The sequence below is a fragment of the Panthera uncia genome, chromosome D4 (genome assembly GCF_023721935.1).
Source record: "Panthera uncia isolate 11264 chromosome D4, Puncia_PCG_1.0, whole genome shotgun sequence".
NCBI classification, from domain to species: Eukaryota; Metazoa; Chordata; class Mammalia; order Carnivora; family Felidae; genus Panthera; species Panthera uncia.
In genome coordinates this window covers 79,921,395-79,940,982 of record NC_064807.1, presented here as the reverse complement: position 1 = coordinate 79,940,982, position 19,588 = coordinate 79,921,395, and the positions used below count along the sequence as shown (strand labels likewise).

The 19,588-nt window shown below is 36.3% G+C and overlaps 1 protein-coding gene and 1 non-coding gene across 4 annotated transcripts in view; both read right to left on the bottom strand.

Moving 5' to 3' along the window:
* RABGAP1 (RAB GTPase activating protein 1) overlaps positions 1-19,588 on the bottom strand; it is a 177,520-nt gene that overhangs the window by 131,961 nt on the left and 25,971 nt on the right. The gene's annotated exons all lie outside the window — the stretch shown is intronic.
* On the bottom strand, positions 14,477-14,587 carry LOC125928385 (U6 spliceosomal RNA). The gene has a single exon (XR_007459655.1). It is a non-coding gene; the product is annotated as a U6 spliceosomal RNA (small nuclear RNA).

The following is a 19,588-nucleotide window of genomic DNA, read 5'->3' as shown; positions in this document are numbered from 1 at the left end:
CAAAATGGGTCACAATCTAAATGCAAACCCTGGGGCGCCTGGGTGGCGCAGTCGGTTAAGCGTCCGACTTCAGCCAGGTCACGATCTCGCGGTCCGTGAGTTCGAGCCCCGCGTCAGGCTCTGGGCTGATGGCTCGGAGGCTGGAGCCTGTTTCCGATTCTGTGTCTCCCTCTCTCTCTCTGCCCCTCCCCCGTTCATGCTCTGTCTCTCTCTGTCCCAAAAATAAAAAAAAATAAAATAAAATAAAATAAAATAAAATAAAATAAAATAAAATAAAATAAAATAAAATAAATGCAAACCCTGAAACTATATAACCTACAGAAGAAAAACAAAGGAGAAAATCTATGAAAATCCTGAGACACAAAGATTTCTTACAATACAAAAAGTAGCATAAAAAAATGATAAAACACGCTTTATCAAAACTAGAAACTTCTACTCAAAAGACACTACTAAGAGAATGAAAACACAAGCCACAGACTTGGAGAATATACTTCAAATCATGTTTCTGATGAAGGATTTATACCCAGAATACATCTACCCAGAATATCTCATAACTCACTGAGGAAACAAGCAACCCAATTTAAAAAATGGGCATTTTCACCAAAAAAAGTACGAAGGTGGCAAACAAGCACGTGAAAGAAACTCAATTCATTAGCCAGTAGAGAAACTGAAACCACAATAGGATGCCTCCATACACCTAATAAGATTGGCTAAAATTAAAAACAAGACAATACTGAGAATACCAAGAATTCGCAAAGATGCGTGACAACTGAAAACCTTGGGTATTTACCCAAGAAAAATTAACACCTGTGCCTCTTTGTGCATGTTTATAGCAGTATTGATAATCACCAAAAACTGACTATAAATGTTTATCAACTGCTTAGTGCATAAACTGCCATATAGCTATATAATGGCATACTACTCAGCAGTAAAAAGGAATGAATTATTTTTTTTTTAATTTTTTTTTAACGTTTATTTATTTTTGAGACAGAGAGAGACAGAGCATGAACGGGGGAGGGTCAGAGAGAGGGAGACACAGAATCTGAAACAGGCTCCAGGCTCTGAGCTGTCAGCACAGAGCCCGATGCGGGGCTCGAACTCACAGACCGCGAGATCGTGACCTGAGCCGAAGTCGGCCGCTTAACCGACTGAGCCACCCAGGCGCCCCAGGAATGAATTATTAATACACACAATAACATGGATTATTCCAAGTAAAAGACGCCAGACACAAAAAACTCCATCATACCGTAAGGTTCCATTTATATGGAATTCCGGAAAAGGCAAACTATAGCAATGGAAATCAGATCATTGGTTGTCAGGGGCTAGGAAGGAGATGAGAGGATTCACTAAAAAAAAAGTACAAAGGAACTTTCTGGAATAGTAAAAATATTCTGTATCTTAATTGTGGTGGTTGTCATGTAAGAGTTTATATTCACTACAGCTTATAGAACTATACACCTAAAAGGGCTGCATATTACTGTGTGTAAACTTTAACTCAATAAACTTAAAATAGAAAAGGGATATTGGTAGTGGGGAAGGCTATGCATTTGTGGGAGCAGGGATTATAGAAGTAATCTCTGTACTTTGTTTTGCTGTGAACCTAAAACTGCGCTAAAAAATAAAGTCTGTTTTTTAAAAATTAGAAAAAAAAGTGGTTTCTACAAAAAAAGAACGAAAATATTTACTTTTTTCTATTGCATCCCAAAAGATATTCATCCAGGGTTCTGTTTTTGGCAATAACCTTATTTTACCGGCTCTCCTGTGGCCACCTCATCTATGGCCAATGATATACAAACAATCCCTAATATATACCTACAACCCCTTCCTTAGCTCCCTACTGGAGAGAATTCTTCAGGTAGATATTCCAGACTTAGTGTGTCAAACTTAACTCACTGTCCGATCCTCCTTCTGTATTCTTTTTATTTTTTAAAGTAAGCTCTACGCCATTGTGGGGCTCAAACTCACGACCCCAACATCAAGAGTCACATGCTCTACAGACTGAGCCAGCAAGGCACCACCCTTGCTTTGTTGTTGCTTTGTTGTTGTTGTTGTTGTTGTTGTTTTAAATCAGTGAATTGTAATACTATCCACTTAGTGAGCCTATGAAGAGCACAATCACCCGTCACTCCTCTCATTCCCACAATACTCACAAAGCTTACTGATCCTTGCTCACTTGTGCATTTTTTCCACCCTCTATGTAGGTAATACCACAGGACAGCTTCTTTCATTTTACATAAGTCTACTGGAAAGGTAAGAGTTTCCCTGCCTTCTTTCTTTCTCCCCTCTGATCTGTCATATGGCCATTCAAGTTACAATTGCAAACCTTAGTTCTGATCAAACCCTTCCATGTTTCCTCAATTTCCATAAGATAAAGCCCAAATTTGTAACTATATTCTATGAATTTTTCACAACTCTGCCCAATTTATGCTTTCATCTCTTACCAGACACGTCAAATTACTCAACTTCCCTAAGACATATCATAAACTTTCAAGCATCAAGACTCTATAGACTGTTCCCTTTCCTAGAAAGTCCTCTTCTCCTTCTCCTTTCTGTTAAGAACAAGCTTAAATTCTGTTACCTCCTCTGGGAAATCTTAACCCCACTATATGGGGTTTAATTAGTCCCTCCTTAGGGAGTGCTACCATATGAGCATACATGTTTTATAGAACCAGACCTTGAACCAGTCTGGATTAGGTGGCAGGGATTGCTTCTTAAGGTATCTTTACATTATTCCCAAAGCTTTGGATAGATTCACTGCACAGTGTACCTGCAATATAGGTTTACTGAATTGAGTTTTATAAATGCAAAGAATAGAAGCCAAAGTAGTATTATTTTACCAATTTTGATACTGGATACTCTACAGATTTTGAGTTATAAAAAATGAAATCTGAATGCTTTATTTTAGCTTTGTTTACTTAAATACAACAAAAACAAAGCATCATTTTCTATTATTCTGAGAATCATTAAAGGTTTAACATTTACTAAGAATACTGGGCAAGACCAATTAGCATGCTACAAAACAATTTTATTTTGAAGCCCAACAAAGACTTCTAACTTAACAGAAATATAAAAATAAAAAAAGCAAAGCAGGTATGTATGGATAAATCAATGGTCATATTCAGATTTATGTTCATCTCTGTGTAAACTAGATTAAGAGGAGGAGGGGAGAATACTTTAAGAAACAGTCCTGAATTGAGGGAAAAAAAAACCAATAAATATAGAGTAGCCAATTTAGCAGCTACTGTAAACGCAGACATAAATGTTTGTAAGGACAGAGACTGCATGGCAAGTGATTTATTCATAATTCTGCTTATAAAGCAGGGTGGTAGTAAAAACAGTGGGCACAAGAGCTGGCTTATGGCACAACTCCAGGGGTCACCATTCACATACAGACCATGTGAACAGCAGCCTGTACTTAAATCCTGGGCTCCACGGTAAGAGCTGAATTTGGGACATGGCTCTGATACTAACTGTTGGCTGTGGGCAAATTACCCTCTGGGAGCCACAACTGCCTCATCTCTAAAATGAAAGTGTTAATATCTATCTCATAGGACTGTCATGTCATGAGGATTCAATGATACAATAATAATATGCTTACTGGGCATTTATTATTTATAATTAAGGCATTATATATGATTTTTACAGGGATTATCTCATTTCTACATCACAGTACCTGTCAATTAGTAAGCATACAATTAGTATCACTTTCAGCTTTTATTTTTAAAGATTTTATTTTTTTAAAGTTTATTTATTTTCAGAGACAGCATGAGCAGGAAGGGGCAGAGAAAGAGAGACAGAGAGTCCCAAGCAGATTCTGCGCTGTCAGCATAGAGCCCAATGTGGGGCTCAACCTCAGGAACCATGAGATCATGACCTGGGCCAAAATCAAGAACCGGACACTTAACCAACTGAGCCACCCAGGCACCTCTTAAATATTTTATTTTTAAGTAATTTCTACACCCAACGTAGGGCTTGAACTCACAACCCTGAGATCAAGAGTCACATGCTCCACCAAATGAGCCAGCAGGCAACCCCCACTTTCAGCTATATCTAAATAAATTCTGACCCACCTTCTGGAGAGGAGGTTTGAAAAACCAAGTAACAACAACAACAACAACAAGAAAAAAAAAAGCAGTTCTTCCACTTTCCATTATCCAGAGAAAACTAAGAACACACCTACTATTTATGTGTAAGACCCATTACTGAAGTAACACTTGTCCTTTCTAAATGTATCAAATAAAAGTAATAATTTATAGGGTAGAATTGGCTACAGGTCTATTTCCTTAAGAGCAAAACTGCATTTATAGAAGCAAAGGACAAAACGTTTCAAAGGCAAAAGCCAGAGTCATTTCCTGGTGTTAATGTTCTACTTCTAACTTTATAGCCCGTTTCCGTTCTCTGCAACAATACCAACTAGGCACCACTTGATTTGACAGTTATCCAAAGCTAGTTAGGCAGTTTGGGATCTTTTTCCAGTAGAGATTTTGTCTTAGGAAATGCATGCTTATGAAATGACAGTGTGCACTTGAGATATCCACAGATGTTGAGAAAATTAAAGACAAATTCCTGATGATCTACAGTTCCCACTACTTGTGTCAGACTGCAATGAAAATAGAAGTGAAAATGGTTCAGACTGAGTAATTTTACTCAGCTCAGTGTAAAAGCTAAGGCATCCTGAAACAAGTACATAAATCTCAGTTTTACCAGAAAGCAAGGCACAAAAGAACCAGAAGTCCCATTTGGATACTGGAAAGTATTGTTAATGACTTCAAACCCACTCACATACTCATTCTGCGATCTTTGATAAATCACTGAATTTCCTTGTGTCATTTATAAATTGCAGCTGTTCTGGCTATCCATCTTTTTATCTTACTGCATGAAGGAAGGACCAGAGAAACAACCTAAAATTATCATTAGGAATTACTAACATTAACTTAAAAAGGGAAAGAGAAGGAACAGCACCTTGTAAATTCATCCTGAAAAGTTAAGAAAGACCCAAAATATTTATGATTGTGTTGATAAATAATAGGATTATGACTGGGTTTTATTTACGTCTCATACTGTCTGAATTTTATGTATAAAGCAGACATTATTTTTATAATTAGAGAAAACAAATAACAGAAAGTCCATTTGGGAGAAAAAGGAAAGCAAGCACGTTCGATTCTACTGTATGTAGTGATCATAACCCTAGGCCTTTTTCAAGCCTGTTGATTTTTCTACATTTCACAGACTCACTTCTTTGAGTAATTCTTAATCATTCTTTAAGGTTTTGCTAAATTGTTACCTACTCTATGAAACCTTTCTTCGCTTTAATAGGCAATAATTATGTTCTCATATAAATCTGCTCTTATCTATATTCTGGTACTTGATGAATTTTATAATGACATAGTTCCTTATGTGTCTCCCCACCATCAACCTGATCCCCTTAATTAAACTGTGTGTTCATGGTTCAGTTACTCTGTTTGCTGAATAAAAGACCTACATTAGAGGACAAGATCACCTGATACTAAAGCAAGTAATATCAGATACAAAGTCAGAAAATTAGTTTAGGCAATGCTAAGTGAGAAGGGGTGACTTCTTTATCAGCTATTTCAATACAGGTTGGCAACTTCTTTCCAACTAAAATAATGTTCGGTGGATTTTTCAAGAAGAAAAAGATTAAAAAATTCTCTAACTGAACTTTTCACCGAAGAAGTATTGGCTCATCAATGTACTCCCAACCAAGATTTATAGAGTATCTTTGATTAAGAGCTAAGGGTATAATATTCCTACACAAGAGGAGTCAGGTAGAGAAAATACAACATGTTCTGAATTTATGAAAGTTTTCCGATTTTGATGTGAATTGTCAAAACACATTATGAAGATAAATACCTGTGTTTTTTATAACTACATCATCATATAAAGCTCTTCTTTAAAGGGCTTAACTAAAGCATTACGTTCTCCAAGAAGCTTTCCCAGACTCCTCCCCCAAGCTGAGACAAGTTTCCATCCTTTGTTCTATAGCACCCTTTGTTAATCTCTACCGTAGCATTTATCTAACTGCATTAATGTTGAAAATTAAAAATATAGCCACAGTATCTCTACAGCTCCTCCATCAAGAGATATAGTCTATTTCCTGGATTGGCCCTGTGACTTGCTGTGATCAATACAATGTGGCAGAAGTGACACCATGTAATTTGTAAGCCTTAACCTTAAAAGATACCTTATAGCTTCCACATCTGTCCTAGGACCACCATGCTGCCGTGACGAAGTCTGAGATGAAAGACTACAGGAAAAGACTCAGCCATCCCAATTAAGCTCAGTCTTCAGCCAATGTATCAATTGAATGAAGTTATATGAACCAAAACAAGACCAGCAAAACAACCCACTCAATGCATAAAATCATTAGAAATTAATAAACTGTTTTAAGCCACTCAGTTCTGAGATCTGAGGTAGTTTGTTACAAAGCAAAGACTACTACAATCCACTGCAACAAGAATCTGAACTGTCATCTACCCTAAGCTTTAGCATCTGCTTATATATATCTACCCTAAGCTTTAGCATCTGCTTATATATATAAGCAGGAACCATGTCCAATTGATCTCTATTCTCATTCACCCTTTAAAGAGCTTCTCTTTGTGATATTCTGCAGTTTCACTGTCATCCTTTTTTTTTTTTAAGTTTATTTTTTCACTTTGAGAGAAAGTGGAGGAGGACCAAAGAGAGGGAGAGACAGAATCCCAAGCAGGCTCTGTGCTGTCAGTGCAAAGCCTGTTGTGGACCTCAAACCCACAAAACACTAGGTCATGACCTGAGCTGAGATCAAGAGTTGGAGGGTTGCTTCACAGACTGAGCCACCCAGGCGCCCCCACTGTCATCCTGATTGGGACTCACTCTGTTTCTTGAAGCTGATCTGTATCTTTTATCACTTGTGGAAAATATTCAGCTATTATCTCAAGTTATTTCCTTTTCTCCCACTCTATTCTATTTTCTGAGTAATTTCCTCAGGTTGATTTTGCAGGTACTTGATTTTCTCTTCAACCATGTCTAATCTACTATTTAACACATCAGTTGTACCTTTACTTGCTCTGATTTTCATGAAGTTTGCTTGGTCTTTTATTAAATTTTTAAATAATTTTGTTCTATCCTAATATTTTCAAATTTTTCTTTAAATTTTCAATCATTTAAATCATATCTATCTTAAAGTTACAGCTAATAATTCAAATGCGCAAGTGTTGGTGAGATTTGATCCTGCTGGGGTTTGCCTACTCTGGGTCTTTGTAAATTTTGGAATGTTTGATATTCTGTATCAAAGTTATCTGTAGAAATACCATGCAGCCTAGGTGGCAAGCATGTCCCTCCAGAATAGTTCTGCAATTGATTCTGTCAGGAGCCCTGAGAGTATTACCAACCCAGGAACATGCAGGTAGTATAAATTCAAATCTCAAATACCTGAAGGCAAGCCCACTGGAACAAGTTATCAACAAGACTCCCCTCTAAACCTGTGCCCAACCTAAAATATATAAGCTTCCTTATTTTCTTCCTATGACTATAAACAAGTTATTTTTTCCAAATCTATCCTTTCAGTTAGCCTGAAGGTGTTATATAAGGAAATCTCAGTTCCAACACCCCTCTCTGTAAAACCCAAAGCTTTATCTCTTCTCCAATTTAGTCAAAACCCAAGCCCACTGATCATAAAGCAGCAAATTCCCCCAGTACGGACCCAGTGCCAGCATATATGTATAGTTTTGGCTTTCAGTGTCCCTCTTTGCTATTATTCTTTCAAGATTACTTTCTTGTGAATATAGCTATGAAAGGTATTTGTTATATTTCATCCAGCTCTCCTAAATATTTCGTACTAGGACATTTTTAGGTTTTCTAGGTCATCATAGTTCCAAAAATGGGGAGTTCTCAACTTCGGTGCCTAAAAACAGCATTTGGTGGATTATTAGCTATCAACTGAATAATTCAACAAAACACTCAATTAGGACTTTTGGGGTGGATGAATGACAGACTTTTAAATGTATTTTTCTGGAGTGTTATATGAAGGTGATGAATCACTAAATTCTACTCCTGAAAACAAAATTATACTATATGTTAACTACCTAGAATTTAAATAAAAATTTGGGGAAAAAATGTATTTTCTAAATCCAATGCAATTTTACAATCTAGTAGTGGCTGAGACAACGGTTTTAAAAAGAGTCATCCGCATCACTGAGCAACACGTTTGCAGTAATCCTATTATACTTGACTTTGATGAAAATATCAAAGATTCAACAATAATTCTATTACTTCTCCACTTACCATTTCTACATACAGTAAACCAATATACTGTCCAGATGTACTGAAAATACATGGAAATACATACAGGAAACATTTTTAATTTGTAGAACATATTGCTCAATTTCCTGGTCTAAAAAACAGAACATTTCTTTTCAGTAAACAAGATATGAGAGAGCACAAAAAAAGTTCTCTGCAGGAGCCCTGAGGGTCTTTCCCATTTACCATAAATGATTCATCAAATTAGAAACAGGAAGAGTAAGTCAAACAGTATTTCAAAAATTAACAAGACAATTTTAAGTCTTCTCCAAAAAGAGAGAAGACTCATCTATTTGCATGTGTACTCATTTATGCTGTCTTCCTTCATATTACAGAAATTGCTCCTAGGTTAACCCCTCCACTTACACACAGGAAATCTCTCTTCCCAACCTAACCAAAGACTTAGCAATTCTCTGGTACCAGTAATGTCCCCTTCTTTACTGAATAACTCTTATCAGTACACACATATCAGGAAATCTCTCACTGGAATCCCTATTACTCTTCAGTTACCACTCCATTTTTCTGTTTTGTTTTGTTTTTTTAGCAAAACTCCTTAAAACAGTTGTCTATACTATCACCACTTCTTCCTCAGCTACCACTTACAACCCAACCCACACTAATGCTAATGATCTCATCTCTCTTGAAAACAAAAAAAAAAAAAAAAAAAACAAGCAAAAAAACACCCTTCTTAAGAATCACCCAGGCCTCTATCCTATCATTCTTCAGTCACCATCTAAAGCAACCTCTCAGCAGAATCTAACATACCTGGTTATTCCCACTCTCTTGAAACACTTTCTTCATTTCTCTCCCAAGGCACTCCAAATCTCCTAGTTTCTTTGTATCTCACTAGTTATATCCTCTCACTCTTCTCTGCTGGCTTCTCTTTATCTCCATCTCTCAATGCTGAAGTCCTCCAAGAATCAGCTCTTCACTAACTCTTCAGTTTCTAATGCTCACTCTGGGTGATCTCACCTAGTCCCACAGCTTTAAATACAATCTATATACTGTTGATGCTAGTCACAGTCACTCTGGAGGATCAATCTCATCAACATCCTGAACTTCTGATCCCTTTAACCTGATCCTGGTCCTATCTCTTTCCATTTTAGTAAATGGCACTACCATATACCTTACAGCTCAGACCAAAATCTAGGAACCATCATTTATTTCCCTCTTTGCTTCAAATCCCACATCTAATTTGCCCACCCTATCAGTTCTACCTTGAAATATACCCTGAATCAGAGCCATGAGATCATAACCTGAGCCGAAATCAAGAGTCGGAGGCTTAACAAACTGAGCCACCCAGACGCCCTGACTAAAACAGCCTTTATCTACTCTTCTTACTACCGACCAGTCTTGTCTCTTTACTGCCAATTCTCCAAAGAGTAGGCCAGATATAATTCGTATACAACTCACTTACTTAAAGCATACATTCTAAGGTTTCCAGTATATTCACAGAGAGGAGCAACCAACACCAAAGTTAATTTAATATATTTTTATCATGGGGTGCTTGGGTGGCTCGGTAAGCATTTGACTTCACCTCAGATCTTGATCTCACGGTTCATGGGTTCGAGCCCTGCATCAGGCTCTATGCTGACAGCTCAGAGCCTGGAACCTGCTTTGGATTCTGTGTCTCCCTCTCTCTCTGCCCCTCCCCTGCTCTCACTCTGTCTCTCAAAAATAAATAAAACATTAAAAAAATTTAAAATATTTTCATCACCTCAAAAAAACCACACAAAAAACCCAAACACCACCACACGTATCAACTCCCCTTTCCCTCAATAACTCCAGCCCTAAATAAGCAACAACTAATTGACCCTCTGCCTCTGAAGATTTAACTCTTCTAGATATTTCATATTGATGGAACCATATAATCTGTGGACTTTTTGACTTAACTGTCATTTAACATGTCTTCAAGGTTCATCTATATTGCAGCATGTATCAGTACTTTATTCCTTTTTATGACCAAATAATATTCCATTATACATCACATTTTATTTATCCATTTAGTAGTTGGTAAACATTTAGATTGTTTAGCTTTTTATATGCCTTAAATACATCCTGTGGGTTGTCTTTTTTCCTTTGCTCCTTTGGTGTGAAATCTAAGAATCCACTGTCAAATCTGAAGTCATGTAAATTTACCCCATGTTTCTTCCAAGAGTTTTACACTTCTAGCTCTTACACTGAAGTCTGTAATCCATTTAAGCTAATTTTTGTATATGGTGTGAGGTAAGGTTGCAACTTCACTCTTGTGAACATGGCTATCCAGCTGTCCCACCATAATTTGTGGAAGAAAAAAAAAAACCCTCTCGATTGAATGGTATTGGTAACCTTGTCTGAATCAGCTGATCACAGAAATATGGTTCTATTTCTGAATGTTCTATTTCTCAAATGTATTCCAGTGATCTATATGCCTAGCCTTATGTCAATACTACACTATCTTGATTACCACTGCTTTATAAGTTTTGAAATTGCAAAGTCTGAGTCTTCCAACTTTGTTCTTCATTTTCAAGATTATTTTGGCCTATTCAGAGTCCCCTGAAATCCAAAATGAATTTTACAACTGTCACATAAATCTCTACAAAGATGTTACCTAGGATTATGATAAAGACTGCACTGAATGTGTAGATCAATTTGAGGAGTAATGCCATCTTCACAATAAGTCTTCTGATACATGAACAACGAATGGACTTCCATTTATTTAGATCTTCTTTATTTTCTTTGAACAATGTTTTACAGATTTCAAAGCCTAAGATTTGCACTTTTGTTTAACTTCATACTATTTCATTCTTTTTCATGTTATCATAAATTGTTTTTTCACTGTTACTTTAAGGTTGTTCATTGCAAATGTATACAAATAAAACTGATTTTTTGTACATTGATCTTGTATCCTACAATATTGCTAAACTTCTTAGTTTTAATTTTTTTTTTTTTTTTTAGATTTCTTAGGGTTCTCCATATACAAGATCATGTCAACTGCAAACATAGTTTTTACTTCCTTCTTTCCAATCTGGATACCTTTTATATTTTTACCTGAGTGCCCTGGTTGTACCCTTCAGTACAATGTTGACCAGAGGTAGTTAAGTGCAGACATCCAGGTCTTTAGGCTGAACTTAAGGGGAAAGAATCTACTCTTTTACCACCAAGAAAGATTTTAGCTGTGAGTTTTTCATAGATGCTGTTAATCAGGTTGAAGAAGTTACATTCATAGTTGATTTTTTTTCTGAATTTATTTTCATAAAAGGTGTTGCATTTCAGCAAACATTGTTCCTGTGTCCACTAAAAACGATCATGTGGTTTTGTTTTTAGTTCCATTGATACATTATATTACCTTAATAGATTTTCAGTTGTTAAACCAACCTTACATTCTTGGAGTAAATCCCACTTGATCACAATATGTAATCCTTTTCATATACTGCTGAATTAATAAGTATGCTTGTATTTTGTTGAGGACTTTTGTGTCCCAATTTATAAGAAATATAGATATGTAGTTTTCTTGTGATGTCTTTGTCTAGTTTTGGCATTGGCACAGTATCTTCCTCATAGATTTAGTCAGGAAATATCCTTTTTTTTTTTTTTTCTATTTTTGGGGATAGTTTGTGAGGAACTGTTATTCTTACTTAAGTATCTGGTAAAATTCAGGGAATAAAGCCATCTAGGTAGGCCAGAGCTTGCTTTATGGGTACATTTTTTATTACTAATTCAACCTCTTGTTATAGGTCTATTCACAGTTTCATTAGTGTTTTTTTAGAAATTTATCCATTTCAGTAAGTTCTTTTTTGGCATATTACTATTCCTAATAGTCCCTTATAATCCTTTTTGTTTAACATATGTTTGGTAGTATTGTCTTTTCTTTCAGTTCTAATTCTAGTAATTTTTTTCCTTGGCCAATCCAAGGTTTTATCAATTTTATCAATCTTTTCAGAGAACCAGGTTGCTTTATTGATTTTTTTTTCTCTATTTTTCTATCCTCTGTTTCATTGATTTCTGCTCATCTTTTTTTTCCCTTACTTTGGCTTGTTTTACATTTAGGTTGCCCTTCTTTTTCCAATGTCTAAAGTAAAAGATTACTGATTTGAATTTTTCCTTCTTCCATAATACAGGAATTTACAGGTAGAAATTTTCCTATACATATTTAAGCTGTAACCCATAATGTCTGCATGACAGGTCTTTTCCCATCTTTTATTTTAAATGTTTCTATTTTTGTATTTAAATTTTTTTTTTTTTAACGTTTATTTATTTTTGAGACAGAGAGAGACAGAGCATGAACGGGGGAGGGGCAGAGAGAGAGGGAGACACAGAATCGTAAGCATGCTCCAGGCTCTGAGCCATCAGCCCAGAGCCCGACGCGGGGCTCGAACTCACGGACCGTGAGATTGTGACCTGAGCCGAAGTCGGACGCCCAACCAACTGAGCCACCTAGGCGCCCCATCTATTTTTGTATTTAAAATGTGTCTCCTACTGAGAACATACAGCTGGATCATGGTGTTTTATACACTGCTGATGGTATTTTTAACTCTATTGCTTAATCCATTTTGTTATTCTTGATACAGTTCAATTTAGGTATGCCATTTTGTTTTTTAATTTTTATGCATCTGTTTCATGTATTTTCCATTCCTTTATTCATCTTTTATTGCTTTTTTTAGTAGTGAATATTTTCTAATATAGCATTGACATTTCTTTAGTGATATAGATATACATACAAATATATACACACACCCCATCTCACTGGTTGCTCTAGAACTTACTGGGTATTATCTTAATTTATTAGAATCAGTTTCTGATTTATACTAATTCTAGTAATTTAGCAGTATTCCCTACCATGGCATTATTATACATATTATATCTATGTTACAAATCCAAAAGATTTTTATAATTGTTCCTTTATAGAATTATTTAAAAGAAGGTGAGAGGAGAATATATATTTATAGCTTGTTATAAATTAATCAATTCTAGCTCTCCTTATTTGTTCTTGTGGCTTTGAATTACCATATTAAGTCATTTATTAAGTTGTAATATAGCTCTGCTTCTACTTCATTTTTGTGACTGGCAAATACATCATATTTATGTTATAGGTAGAATATGCACATATTATATATACAAAAGAGAAGAAAAAAATGTACTTATATGGTCTCTATTATTATACAATTATCTTTAATGGTGCTAAGGATTAAAATTATTGTTTGAAGTCACTTGCTTTTGGCCTGAAGAACTTTTAGTATTTCTTATAAGGTGGTTCTGATAGCAGTAAATTCTCTTAATTTTTGTTTATTTCAGAATGTCTTTATTTCAGCTTCAATTCTAACCAATAGCTTTGCTAGGATTCTTGGTTGAGTTTTTTCTCTGAGCACTCTGAACAGGTTATCCCACTGGCTTCAAGCCTCCACTATTTCTGCTAAGAAGTCAGCTATAAATCTTACTGAGGTCTCCTTCTAGGAACCAAATCATTTTCCTTTTGTTACTTTCAAGATTTCTTGTCTTTGGTTTTCAACATTTTACTAAGATAAGCTTTTTTGTGGATCTTTCTGAATTTATCTTAGAGTGTGGTAAGCTTCTTAGATGTGTAGATTATTATTTTTCAATAAATAAATGTGGGACTTTTCAGACATTATTTCTTCAAATACTTTTTCTGCTCATTTCTTTCTTCTGCTGAAACACATGAGTATGCTGTTACACTTAATAACATCTCATCTTTCTCTGAGGCTTTTTTCATTTTTCATTATTTTTTCTTTCTGTTCTTTGGATGTTTCTACTAATCTTCAAGTTTATTAACTTCTTTAAGGAGTGCCTGGCTGGCTCAGTCAGTGAGCATGTGACTTTTTTTTAATTTTTTTTTTTTAATGTTTATTTATTTTTGAGACAGAGAGAGACAGAGCATGAATGGGGGAGGGTCAGAGAGAGGGAGACACAGAATCTGAAATAGGCTCCAGGCTCTGAGCTGTCAGCACAGAGCCCGATGCGGGGCTCGAACTCACGGACCGTGAGATCATGATCTGAGCTGAAGTCAGCCGCTTAACCGACTGAGCCACCCAGGTGCCCCTATGTGAGCATGTGACTCTTGATCTCAGGGTTGTGAGTTCAAGCTCCATGCTGGGGGTGGAGTCTACTTAATAAAAAAAATAAAAATTAAAAAATAAATTAAAATAATAAAATCTGTTTAATCCTTTCTTTTAAAAAAAGCAAATATGTTAAGGTATACTCGATGTGCATCATGTGTCATCCTTGCGCAGGGGCCACGCTAGTCTTCTCTGTATCATTACAATTTTAATATATGTGCTCCCAAAGTGAGCACATGTACATTTAAATGTATTTTAAATATGCACTTTGGTGAATTCTGGCATATGTACACACCAGTCAAGTCAGTGGACGTATCCATAATGCCCAAAACTCCTTGTGCCCTTTCTACTCCTACTCTTTTTCCCTGTCCCATCATCACACCCTCAGGCAACCACTGAATGGCTTTCTGTGACTATAGATTAGGTTTGCATCTTCTACAATTATACATAAGTAGCACTGTCTTTTCTTCAGGGGGAGGACCTGTCTTCTTCCACTCAGCCAAATTATTTTGATATTTCTTATGACTATGGTAAAAATATTTCATTTTTTAAAAGATTTTAAACACTTCTGATAATTTTTTATGAAAAAATCTATGGGAGGGTCTTTACTTTTGTTCCAATTTTATCAAGACTTAATTGAAATAAAACATTGTATAAGTTTAAGGTGTACAACATGATTTGATAAGTGTATATATTGTGAAATGATTACCACAATAAGGTTAATACATCCACCAACTCACATAATTACCATTTCTGTGTGTGGTGAGAGCATTTAAGATTTATTCTCTTAGGTACTTTCAATTAATTATATAATACAGTATTGTTAACTATAGTCCCAATGCTGTACATTAGATCTCCAAAACCTAATAACTGCATAACTGAAAACTTGTACTCTTTAACATCTCCTTTCTCCCACCATCACCTCCTACCCCTAGCAACCACCATTTCACTTTGACTTTGACTTAGATTCCACATACGCATTGTGGAATGTGAAATGTTATGTGTCCATTTTGCTTGTTTCAAAATGTTTTTTGATTTCTCTTTTGATTTCTTCTTTGATCCAGTGGTTGTTCAGGAATATGTTAATTTCCAAGTATTTGTTGATTTTCAAATTTTCCTCGTTATTAATTTCTAACTTCGTACCACTATGGCTAGAAAAGATATCTGGCATCATTTCAGTCTTCAATTTGTTAAGATTTGTTTTGTGACTTAACATATGATCCATTCTGGAAAATATTCTGTGTATGCTTGAGAAGAATATGTATTCTGCTGTTGGGTAGAATGTTTTATATATGCCTGTTAGGCCCACTTGGTTTAAGGTATAGTTCAAGTCCAAAGTTTCCTTATTAGTTTTGTGTCCAAATGATCCATTGTTTAAAATAGACTACTGAAGTTCCCTATTATTATTGTATGGTCTATTTCTTCCTTCAGATCTATTTTGCTTAATATATTTAGGTACTCTGATGCTCAGTACATATATATGTACACTTGTTATATCCTCTTAATGAACTGATCCATTTTTCATTACATTATACTCTTTGTCTCTTCTTACAGTTTTTGAGTTAAAGTCTATTTTGTCTGTTATAAATTTAGTTATCCCTGCTCTCTTTTGGTTTCCATTTCATGGAATAGCTTTTCCAACTCTTCACATGGAGTCTGTGTGTGTCCTTAAGGCTGAAATGAGTCTCTAACAGGCAGAATACAGTGGGAAGGTCTTATTTTTTTTATCCATTCAACACTACATCACTTGCAGAGTTTGGTTCATTTATATTTAAAGTAATTATTGATAAGTATGAACTTATAATGCTATGTTATTGTTTTCTGGTTGTTTTGTAGTTCCCTTGTTCCTTTCTCACTGTCTTCCTTCGTGAACTGTTATTTTTCAAGGCGGTATACCCTGATTCTCTTCTTTTTATCTCTTATGTAACTATCATAGATTTTTGCTTTGTGGTTACCATAATGCTCACATAAAACATCTTACTAATACAACAGTATATCTGACTTTCATAAAACTTTAATCATATACAAACACACCACTCTCCTCAACATTTTAGAGTTTTGATGTACATATTAACTTTTTATATTGTATATTTGTTATTATATCATTCATTTCACATATTATTTTCATTAACTATAGTTATTTTTAATACCTTTGTCTTATTATTTATTTTGAGAGAGAGAGAGAAAGAGGGGAGGGGCACAGAGACAGAATCCCAAGCAAGCTCCATACTGTCAGTGTGGAGCCTGACATGGGGCTCACAAACTGTAAGATAATGACCTAAGCTGAAATCAAGTCAGATGCTTAACCGACTGAGCCACCCAGGAGCCCCAAAATCTGTCTCTTATTTTAGACAGTTTTATTATAATGTGTCTTGGAAAAGAATCATTTTGGGTTGAAATCTTGGGGAAACCTATAAGCTTCATGAACTTGGATGTCCAAATCTCTCCCCAAATTTGGGAAAGTCTCATTCATTATGTCTCAATAAGCTTTCTGCCCATTTTCCTGTCTCTTCTTCTTTTGAAACACTAATAATGCATACATTGTTTATTTTAATGGTATACCACAGTTCGCGTAGGCTTTCCTCACTCATTTTCATTTTTCTCCTTTTTTTCAGACTAGATAATGTCAAATAGTCTTCTACCTCATAGTAATTTCATCTGCTTGATTCAGTCTGCCCTTGATGATTTCCATTGCATTTGCATTCCCTAAAGTGGTGATGGCTGCTTAAGCATGTGGTTTCTCCTTATCCAGAGAATAATCCAGTCTCTATGCATGCTCACTAGCCATCTGCAAAGGATCATTTTGACCATTTTTTTTTTAAATGTTTTATTTATTTTTAAGACAGAGAGAGACAGAGCATGAGTGAGGATGGGGCAGAGAGAGAGAAGAAAACACAGAATCTGAAGCAGGCTCCAGGCTCTGAGCTGTCAGTGCAGAGCCCAACGCTCGAACTCACAAACTGAAATCATGACCTGAGGCGAAGTCGGACGCTCAACCAACTGAGCCACCCAGGTGCCCCTCATTTTGACCATTCTTGCCCTCAGGGGCATGCACAAGAAGGCAGTCACTGTGTGAGGGTGTGTCTCAGTGAGCTGCAGAGAGCTTGGAGGTACCCATGAGCCAGGAGGGGAGACAACCCCAGTGGCTCATGAATGGGCTTCCTCATGGAGCTCCCAAAGCAGTTAATAAAATGTGTCTCTTTGATATGTTCCATTCCCAGCTTTAGATGCTCTTCTCCCAACTATCCACCCCCCAAGTCGTGTAGTTCACAATTTGATATTTTGGATGAAGTAAGAAAGAAGTAAGCTTTTGGGAGAGTATCTCACACAGCTGTGAAATCCAGGTATGCAATCGCCTGCTTTCACTTCCCCATACGGAGGAAATCATGGGCTGAGTAAGTCTTTACTGGCACTGACGTGTGTGGTCTTAGGGGAAGGGTGACACAGGTAAAGTGAAACTGCTCCTTTTATTGTCTTCAATGGATCCAATCTTGGATGTTTTTTCTCCAAGTATTCTGAAACCTCTCTGACGGGTTCCTCAACTTCCACAAAGCCTCTCTCTTCCATGAGCAATTGTCTAAATCAGTGTTCTCTGAGGGTACGATGGTAGGAAACTCCTTGAAAATCCTGAAAATGACTACATTTTGATGACATCACCTCTCATTCTTTTTTGCCAGTTGAAATTTATTATTGAGCCCCTCTCACTGAATCTCCCGTTTCAGTTATTATGCTTTTCCACTTCAAAATTTCCATTTCTTTTTTATAATTTCTATCTCCATATTGATATTCTCTATTTGATTTGACATCATCATACTTTATTTCTTTAAGCATGATTTTAGTTCATTGAACTTAATGGCTACTTTGAAGAGTTTGCATATTAAATCCAACATGTCACTCTCACAAGCAGTGTCTGCTGCCTCATTTTTTTTTTTAATGATGAATAGGTTATTTTTTCTTGTTTATTTGCATGTTTCACAATTTTGTTTTGGAAACTTGACATTTTAGATAATATACTGTACCAAGTCACAGTACTGGTCTCCCCACTCTGGGACATGTTATTTTTTATGCTTGCTTATTTAGCAGCTAGATGGCTTATTTTAGGAAATTCTATTTCTCTAATTCCTATAGTGTTAAGCCTCTGCCATTGTTCCTCTGGGATGATTTGGCTTTATCTGCAGACATCCTGGGATGAGAGCAACTTTGTCAGAGTGCTTGGTCTCTTTCTCTGACCATACCTAAATGTTAAACTCCACTAATATGGCCAGTTGCTCTAAAGTTTTCAACAGTGCACCTGAGTACAAACTACTGCGCAGAATAAACTAATCAAATTGACATTAGTTTGAAGGGAGAGTTTTGGAGGTCAACGTTTGAGATTTGCTCTGACACTAAGAGTCAGTTTCCTCCTAGTAAGCCTACAGTTAAATCTATATATCCAATCAATCTACCGAACTCTTCTCAGTTACCTTTCGCCACAATCTCTATGGTTTATGAGAGTACCCTTAGGCTTGAACTTCTCTACACTCTGCTATAAATAAAGTCAGTTTCTCTGGGAAGAGATCAGGAGCTGTTTTATGATGCCCTTCTCATTACAGAGAAAATCTGTAAGCCACAGCTATAAAGTTGGGAGGGTGGACAATAACATGGTTTATTTTGAGTGACACCCCATCTCTAGAAGCTGAGTGCCTGGAGGGTGTAGGACTTGATACAGTAGTCTCAGGTCTTTTGCTTGCCTGTAGTGGTGTGGAACCACTACTTTAGAGGCCAAAGCTAAGGCAGCTGGACTCTCAATATTCTCAGCAGCACAGTGCCCAAAGTAGAGCCTCTATGCCAAGAACAGGACTGAGCAAAAAAAGGGAGCCCCCACCACTGAGTCACACTTGGCTAGCAAAATGTAGTTGGGGGCAGGATGAGAAATGCAATCATCCTGCTCTTCCCAGAAGACAGCCCTCCAGTGAGGAGCTGGGGGGAGGGGAAATCCTGTCTTCTTGATTGCACTGATGTGGAGTGGAGTGGCCATCTTCCTCAACTGGGATAGGTGAGGAAAGCAATGGGCTTGGTTCAAATACCACAGATTCTTTACCAAATTTTAGTAAACTTCCTTGAATAAATGTTTCTTCAGTTGCTATATTTCCTTTAGAACATTTCCAAAGGCTTTAAATGGTTGTTTTTTTTAAATAATTGTCACCAATTTTGCTAAGGAATGGGTCCAGAGAGCTCCTTATGCTGCCATGCTGGAA